Below are 8,699 nucleotides of genomic sequence, written 5' to 3'. Positions count from 1 at the left end.
ACTTTTAGCATAGAATTCTAGACTATCTTATAACATATATTAAATAATAATCGCTTACAACTTATTGACCAAGATCTTTTGCGGATAATCTGTTTTGAGTACCATCCGATCACACAGTTGTTTGGTATTTAAGTTGTTGATATATGATATATTTGAGCCTTAAAACGTGATGATTTAATAAACAATACTCTCATTTACTTAAAATTAAATATAACATGATTAAAATAAGAGAAGAAGACACATGTTTTCATAAGTTTTAATGAGTATTTGTGTAAATATGTACACGTGTGATGGTAAATTTATAAATGAACCTTTTACAGCAAAAAAAAAAGATTGCACAAAAAAAGTTATTTTTATTTACTTTAAGTGTCTTTAAAAAAGTGACTGTTGATTAATATATATGTGTATGTAGGTTGTTTTCATGCAGTTGGTTTTACAAACATGCATATTTCGCAAATGTGAGGCATTAAGGTATTTGTATTAAATGGCTGTTGGTTTTGTTTAGTCATTGTAAACAAAAATAGTTCATATGCATATATCTTTTGTCATTGCTTTTGCGCCGTTTTCTTTGACGTTTTCTGGCATTTATTTTATTGTATTTTGATCTTCGCTGATCTGCAAACGCGATAATTACGTATAGGTAGATAGATAATAGAGTAAATCATCAGTCACTACTAAAATGTTAGCTTATAAAATACATAGTTATATTTAATATATATTTACTGCCGTCACATTTGCTAAGGGCTGTAAAACAATTGTAATTATATTTTAATAAAACTCCAAAAACTTAAACAATATTAAAATAAATCATTGGAATTTAAATGCATAATCTGCCACCCTTTATGGGTATAGGCTGTGGACCAAACAATAAAAGTCAGTTGTGAAGAATTGCATTCATAATAGCCACAAAAAAAAAATGGAAGAAAACTTTAATTTCACGCCAAATTGCGCTCAATGGCAAAACACTTATTCAGCAACTCATAGGATAATAAATGGTAAAACGGACGGACAACCGGATGGGGCGAAAGTTTGTCACAGTTTTTTATGCAACCACCACCAGGATATTTGTGTGCAGTTTATGAGGCGTGCAATCTACGCCTCATTGGACACAAAGTAATGCAACAATATGGCTAGAAAGGGCAGCAAAAACCACAATTAGACCTTTCCTCTGTAAAACGGAAGAATTCCTAAATCAAAAAAGTGATTGTAATCAATTAATGCGTAGGAATTATAACAAAAAAAAAAATTATATTTTGTGGTACAAAATAGCTTTAATTCTTGTTGCTTCTATCGGTATTGTATCGTTGAAACAGACAATGTAACAGTTGTATAATTTTTGTTACATTTATAATTAATAAACATTGACTATACATATAGTTGAATGTACAACATGTTGCAACTTACATGTTGTCGGAAAATGTAATAGAGACGAAACATCTTTGAAATTTTTAAACGTTTAGATAATTTCTCATTATAAAACCTTCACCGCTGTGTCAACAGTTTTTTAACATTTAGTTCATTAACAATTTTGAAAAGATATTGTTATATATTCATTTTTTTTGAGCAATAAGTTTTTGTAAACAATCAAAATTGATTCAATTCTGAAAAATAATTTGCTGAGAACAATTTTTATCACTGAAATGTTATAACTAAATATAAGAAATAAATACAGAATATATAGGAAATAAAAAAAAAGTTGTGTATTATACAAATAAATTGTTTTGGATTTAAACACAAATATTTATAAAATATGTTGTTTTTATAGCAAAATATAGATGTAACGCACACCTAAAGTCAATAACCATAGTAGGTTAAATATAAATTTTAGCACAGCAAAACGCTCGTAAATAAATAATAGCCTGTATGGTTTCAGGCGAATGACTCTGTGCGTATGCAGCGCGCGATTAACTTGTTTTTCCAGCATTAATACGCATACGCCATGTGTACCGTATGCGATTCGCAAACGCAAAAGTGGCACATTAAGCACCATTGAGAAACGAAGCATAAATTATGCGTATCCATGTCCGGCTACCTTTACCCGTAATGGCGATAATGCCATGCTTCATTACGTCCAGCAGCGCAACATTTAAATCTCTTTACAGGCCGAATATATACGAGAAGGATATTTGTAGATTGGTGCATCCGTTTTAGTTAAAAGTTGAATATACAAATTTATCAATGTGTTTAAAAAGTTTCGAAAAGTATAAAGACGAGTATCATAAAGCGCACAAAATTGGACAACTGTTTGTATCTGCAAGATGTGCCCATATTAAGAGCCACATGCTGAAATCATTTGCCTGTTAATCTCAAGTGATTCCTTAGGGATAATAAGCCCAGTCGAAGGAACGTGATTTACTCATGTTGTTTGATGCCCTCTACGCCTAATATGAGAGTATGGGTGGTTTGCGTGGCCCACTGCGTATGAGTAATATTGTGCGATTAGCTGCAGTCTTAGTTCTTAGAAGAGTTTTTGTCTGAGCGACTAGTGTGAAAAACTCTCATTTGCAACTCAGTTCCGATTTTATACACGACTGACAAACTCAGTTGAAAATTATTACATCTGAACAAGTTCAAAGATAATTAAACTTATCCACCGTGAACTTCACCCCGGCTGATAGACTGACTGACTAACGTAATGATTGGTGATATCCGTAATTTCTAAATATTATTATTACGATATCTGTAGTTCCTTCAAAGAACAACTAATGTAAATAACACTATACGCATGCCCTTAGATTCGAAAGCACTTATTCAAAAATACACATGCAAACCATGGAGGAAAGTAGGAGTGTTTAAAGTGCCCAAGAAAGCTTTAAACAGTTCTAAGCTTTTCTAACAGGCATTCATACCTGCCGTAGAGGGGTTACATAACGCTATTTGTCGAATAACGTGGTCGTCTCGCAAATTGAAACTTTTTATTGATTCTTTTTTAATATCTCGAGTAAATACTGTCTGATATTGAAATGTTATACCTTTTTGAATTCGTACGGATCCCTACTATTAACTGGCATTCAACCATTTTAAAAATCGATGGGTTAAAGAAAGTGGTTGACCAACAACCGATTCGTTTGTAAAGTCAACCTTTTTTGATGATTTTTGTTATTATCTCGGACAAATAATGTCCGATTTAGGAATTTTATACCATTTTGGTGTCGTAAGGATCAGTACTATCGATTGGCATCAAGACAATAAAAATCTAAATTTTGACAAAAATCATCAAAATGGCAAGGGGTTACATCACGTTTTTTCTCAAATTCGGGGTCGGTTCGAAAATCGAAACGTTTTTGATAATTTTTATTGAATATCTCGGGTAAATACTGTCTGATATTGAAATGTTATACCTTTTTGAATTCGTACGGATCCCTACTATCAATTGGCATTCAAGCATTTTTAAAATCGATGGGTTGAAAAAAGTGGTTGACCAAAAACCGATTCTTTTGTAAAGTCAACCTTTTTTGATTATTTTTTGGAATATCTCGGACAAATAATGTCCGATTTGGGAATTTTATACCATTTTGGACCCGTAAAGATCAGTGCTATCGATTGGCATCAAATAAATGAAAATCTAAATTTTGACCCAAATCAGAAAAATAGCAAGGGGTTACATCACGTTTTTTCTCAAATTCGGGGTCGGTTCGAAAATCGAAACGTTTTTGATAATTTTTATTGAATATCTCGGGTAAATACTGTCTGATATTGAAATGTTATGCCTTTTTGAATTCGTACGGATCCCTACTATCAATTGGCATTCAAACATTTTTAAAATCGATGGGTTGAAAAAAGTGGTTGACCAAAAACCGATTCTTTTGTAAAGTCAACCTTTTTTGATTATTTTTTGGAATATCTCGGAAAAATAATGTCCGATTTGGGAATTTAATACTATTTTGGTGTCGTAAGGATCAGTACTATCGATTGGCATCAAATACATGAAAATCTAAATTTTGACCAAAATCAGAAAAATGGCAAGGGGTTACATCACGTTTTTTTCTCAAATTCGGGGTCGGTTCGAAAATCGAAACGTTTTTGATGTTTTTTTTTTGAATATCTCGGGTAAATACTGTCTAATAATGAAATGTTATACCTTTTTGAATTCGTACGGATCCCTACTATCAATTGGCAATCAAACATTTGATTATTTTTTGGAATATCTCGGAAAAATAATGTCCGATTTGGGATTAATACTATTTTGGTGTCGTAAGGATCAGTACTATCGATTGGCATCAAATAAATGAAAATCTAAATTTTGACCAAAATCAGAAATATGGCAAGGGGTTACATCACGTTTTTTCTCAAATTTGGGGCCGGTTCGAAAATCGAAACTTTTTTGATGTTTTTTTTTTGAATATCTCGGGTAAATACTGTCTAATAATGAAATGTTATACCTTTTTGAATTCGTACGGATCCCTACTATCAATTGGCATTCAAGCATTTTAAAAATCGATGGGTTAAAAAATGTGGTTGACCAAAAACCGATTGGTTTGTAAAGTCAACCTTTTTTTGATGATTTTTTTGAATATCTCGGACAAATAATGTCCGATTTGGGAATGTTATACCATTTTGGACCCGTAAGGATCAGTACTACCGATTGGCATCATAAAGTTGAAAATCTAAATTTTGACCAAAATCAACAAAATGGCAAGGGGTTACATCACGTTTTTTCTCAAATTCGGGGTCGGTTCGAAAATCGAAACGTTTTTGATGATTTTTATTGAATATCTCGGGTAAATACTGTCTGATATTGAAATGTTATGCCTTTTTGAATTCGTACGGATCCCTACTATCAATTGGCATTCAAACATTTTAAAATCGATGGGTTAAAGAAAGTGTTTGACAAAAAACCGATTCGTTTGTAAAGTCAACCTTTTTTGATGATTTTTTTGAATATCTCGGACAAATAATGTCCGATTTGGGAATTTAATACTATTTTGGTGTCGTAAGGATCAGTACTATCGATTGGCATCAAATAAATGAAAATCTAAATTTTGACCAAAATCAGAAAAATGGCAAGGTGTTACATCACGTTTTTTTCTCAAATTCGGGGTCGGTTCGAAACTCGAAACTTTTTTGATGTTTTTTTTGAATATCTCGGGTAAATACTGTCTAATAATGAAATGTTATACCTTTTTGAATTCGTACGGATCCCTACTATCAATTGGCATTCAACCATTTTAAAAATCGATGGGTTAAAGAAAGTGGTTGACCAAAAACCGATTCGTTTGTAAAGTCAACCTTTTTTGATGATTTTTTTTATTATCTCGGACAAATAATGTCCGATTTAGGAATTTTATACCATTTTGGTGTCGTAAGGATCAGTACTATCGATTGGCATCAAGAAAATAAGAATCTAAATTTTGACAAAAATCATCAAAATGGCAAGGGGTTACATCACGTTTTTTCTCAAATTCGGGGTCGGTTCGAAAATCGAAACGTTTTTCATGATTTTAATTGAATATCTCGGGTAAATACTGTCTGATATTGAAATGTTATGCCTTTTTGAATTCGTACGGATCCGTACTATCAATTGGCATTCAAAAATTTTTAAAATCGATGGGTTAAAGAAAGTGGTTGACCAAAAACCGATTCGTTTGTAAAGTCAACCTTTTTTGATGATTTTTTTGAATATCTCGGACAAATAATGTCCGATTTGGGAATTTAATACTATTTTGGTGTCGTAAGGATCAGTACTATCGATTGGCATCAAATAAATGAAAATCTAAATTTTGACCAAAATCAGAAAAATGGCAAGGTGTTACATCACGTTTTTTTCTCAAATTCGGGGTCGGTTCGAAACTCGAAACTTTTTTGATGTTTTTTTTGAATATCTCGGGTAAATACTGTCTAATAATGAAATGTTATACCTTTTTGAATTCGTACGGATCCCTACTATCAATTGGCATTCAACCATTTTAAAAATCGATGGGTTAAAGAAAGTGGTTGACCAAAAACCGATTCGTTTGTAAAGTCAACCTTTTTTGATGATTTTTTTTATTATCTCGGACAAATAATGTCCGATTTAGGAATTTTATACCATTTTGGTGTCGTAAGGATCAGTACTATCGATTGGCATCAAGAAAATAAGAATCTAAATTTTGACAAAAATCATCAAAATGGCAAGGGGTTACATCACGTTTTTTCTCAAATTCGGGGTCGGTTCGAAAATCGAAACGTTTTTCATGATTTTAATTGAATATCTCGGGTAAATACTGTCTGATATTGAAATGTTATGCCTTTTTGAATTCGTACGGATCCGTACTATCAATTGGCATTCAAAAATTTTTAAAATCGATGGGTTAAAGAAAGTGGTTGACCAAAAACCGATTCGTTTGTAAAGTCAACCTTTTTTGATGATTTTTTGGAATATCTCGGACAAATAATGTCCGATTTAGGAATTTTATACCATTTTGGTGTCGTAAGGATCAGTACTATCGATTGGCATCAAGAAAATAAGAATCTAAATTTTGACAAAAATCATCAAAATGGCAAGGGGTTACATCACGTTTTTTCTCAAATTCGGGGTCGGTTCGAAAATCGAAACTTTTTTGATGTTTTTCTTTGAATATCTAGGGTAAATACTGTCTGATATAGAAATGTTATGCCTTTTTGAATTCGTACGGATCCCTACTATCAATTGGCATTCAACCAATTTAAAAATCGATGGGTTAAAGAAAGTGGTTGACCAAAAACCGATTCGTTTGTAAAGTCAACCTTTTTTGATGATTTTTTTTATTATCTCGGACAAATAATGTCCGATTTAGGAATTTTATACCATTTTGGTGTCGTAAGGATCAGTACTATCTATTGGGATCAAGAAAATAAGAATCTAAATTTTGACAAAAATCATCAAAATGGCAAGGGGTTACATCACGTTTTTTCTCAAATTCGGGGTCGGTTCGAAAATCGAAACGTTTTTCATGATTTTAATTGAATATCTCGGGTAAATACTGTCTGATATTGAAATGTTATGCCTTTTTGAATTCGTACGGATCCCTACTATCAATTGGCATTCAAAAATTTTTAAAATCGATGGGTTAAAGAAAGTGGTTGACCAAAAACCGATTCGTTTGTAAAGTCAACCTTTTTTGATGATTTTTTTTATTATCTCGGACAAATAATGTCCGATTTAGGAATTTTATACCATTTTGGTGTCGTAAGGATCAGTACTATCGATTGGCATCAAGAAAATAAGAATCTAAATTTTGACAAAAATCATCAAAATGGCAAGGGGTTACTACCTTTCTTGAATCCGTTTTTATCGGATCCCTAATATCAATCTGGCATTGGGGTCGGTTCGAAAATCGAAACGTTTTTGATAGTTTTTATTGAATATCTCGGGTAAATACTGTCTGATATTGAAATGTTATACCTTTTTGAATTCGTACGGATCCCTACTATCAATTGGCATTCAAGCATTTTTAAAATCGATGGGTTAAAAAAAGTGGTTGACCAAAAACCGATTCGTTTGTAAAGTCAACCTTTTTTGATGATTTTTTTGAATATCTCGGACAAATAATGTCCGATTTGGGAATTTTATACCATTTTGGTGTCGTAAGGATCAGTACTATCGATTGGCATCAAGACAATAAAAATCTAAATTTTGACAAAAATCATCAAAATGGCAAGGGGTTACATCACGTTTTTTCTCAAATTCGGGGTCGGTTCGAAAATCGAAACGTTTTTCATGATTTTAATTGAATATCTCGGGTAAATACTGTCTGATATTGAAATGTTATGCCTTTTGAATTCGTACGGATCCCTACTATCAATTGGCATTCAAAAATCTTTTGAAAACCGTTCGTTTGTAAAGTCAACCTTTTTTGATGATTTTTTGAATATCTCGGACAAATAATGTCCGATTTGGGAATTTAATACTATTTTGGTGTCGTAAGGATCAGTACTATCGATTGGATCATAAATGAAAATCTAAATTTTGACCAAAATCAGCAAAATGGCAAGGGGTCACATCACGTTTTTTCTCAAATTCGGGGTCGGTTCGAAAATCGAAACGTTTTTGATGATTTTTATTGAATATCTCGGGTAAATACTGTCTGATATTGAAATGTTATGCCTTTTTGAATTCGTACGGATCCCTACTATCAATTGGCATTCAAACATTTTTAAAATCGATGGGTTAAAAAAAGTGGTTGACCAAAAACCGATTCGTTTGTAAAGTCAACCTTTTTTTGATGATTTTTTGAATATCTTGGCCAAATAATGTCCGGTTTGGGAATTGTATACCATTTTAGACTCGTAAGGATCAGTACTATCGATTGGATCAAAAGTTGAAAATCTAAATTTTGACCAAAATCATCAAAATGGCAAGGGGTTACATCACGTTTTTTCTCAAATTCGGGGTCGGTTCGAAAATCGAAACTTTTTTGATGTTTTTCTTTGAATATCTCGGGTAAATACTGTCTGATATTGAAATGTTATGCCTTTTTGAATTCGTACGGATCCCTACTATCAATTGGCATTCAAACATTTTAAAAATCGATGGGTTAAAGAAAGTGGTTGACCAAAAACCGATTCGTTTGTAAAGTCAACCTTTTTTGATGATTTTTTTGAATATCTCGGACAAATAATGTCCGATTTGGGAATTTTATACCATTTTGGTGTCGTAAGGATCAGTACTATCGATTGGCATCAAGAAAATAAGAATCTAAATTTTGACAAAAATCATCAAAATGGCAAGGGGTTACATC

Source organism: Drosophila montana, unplaced genomic scaffold, assembly GCF_035044405.1.
Source record: "Drosophila montana isolate Dmon_TW-CO22-7 unplaced genomic scaffold, ASM3504440v1 contig_1409_1, whole genome shotgun sequence".
NCBI lineage: Eukaryota > Metazoa > Arthropoda > Insecta > Diptera > Drosophilidae > Drosophila > Drosophila montana.
Note: the sequence above shows the minus strand (reverse complement) of the source record.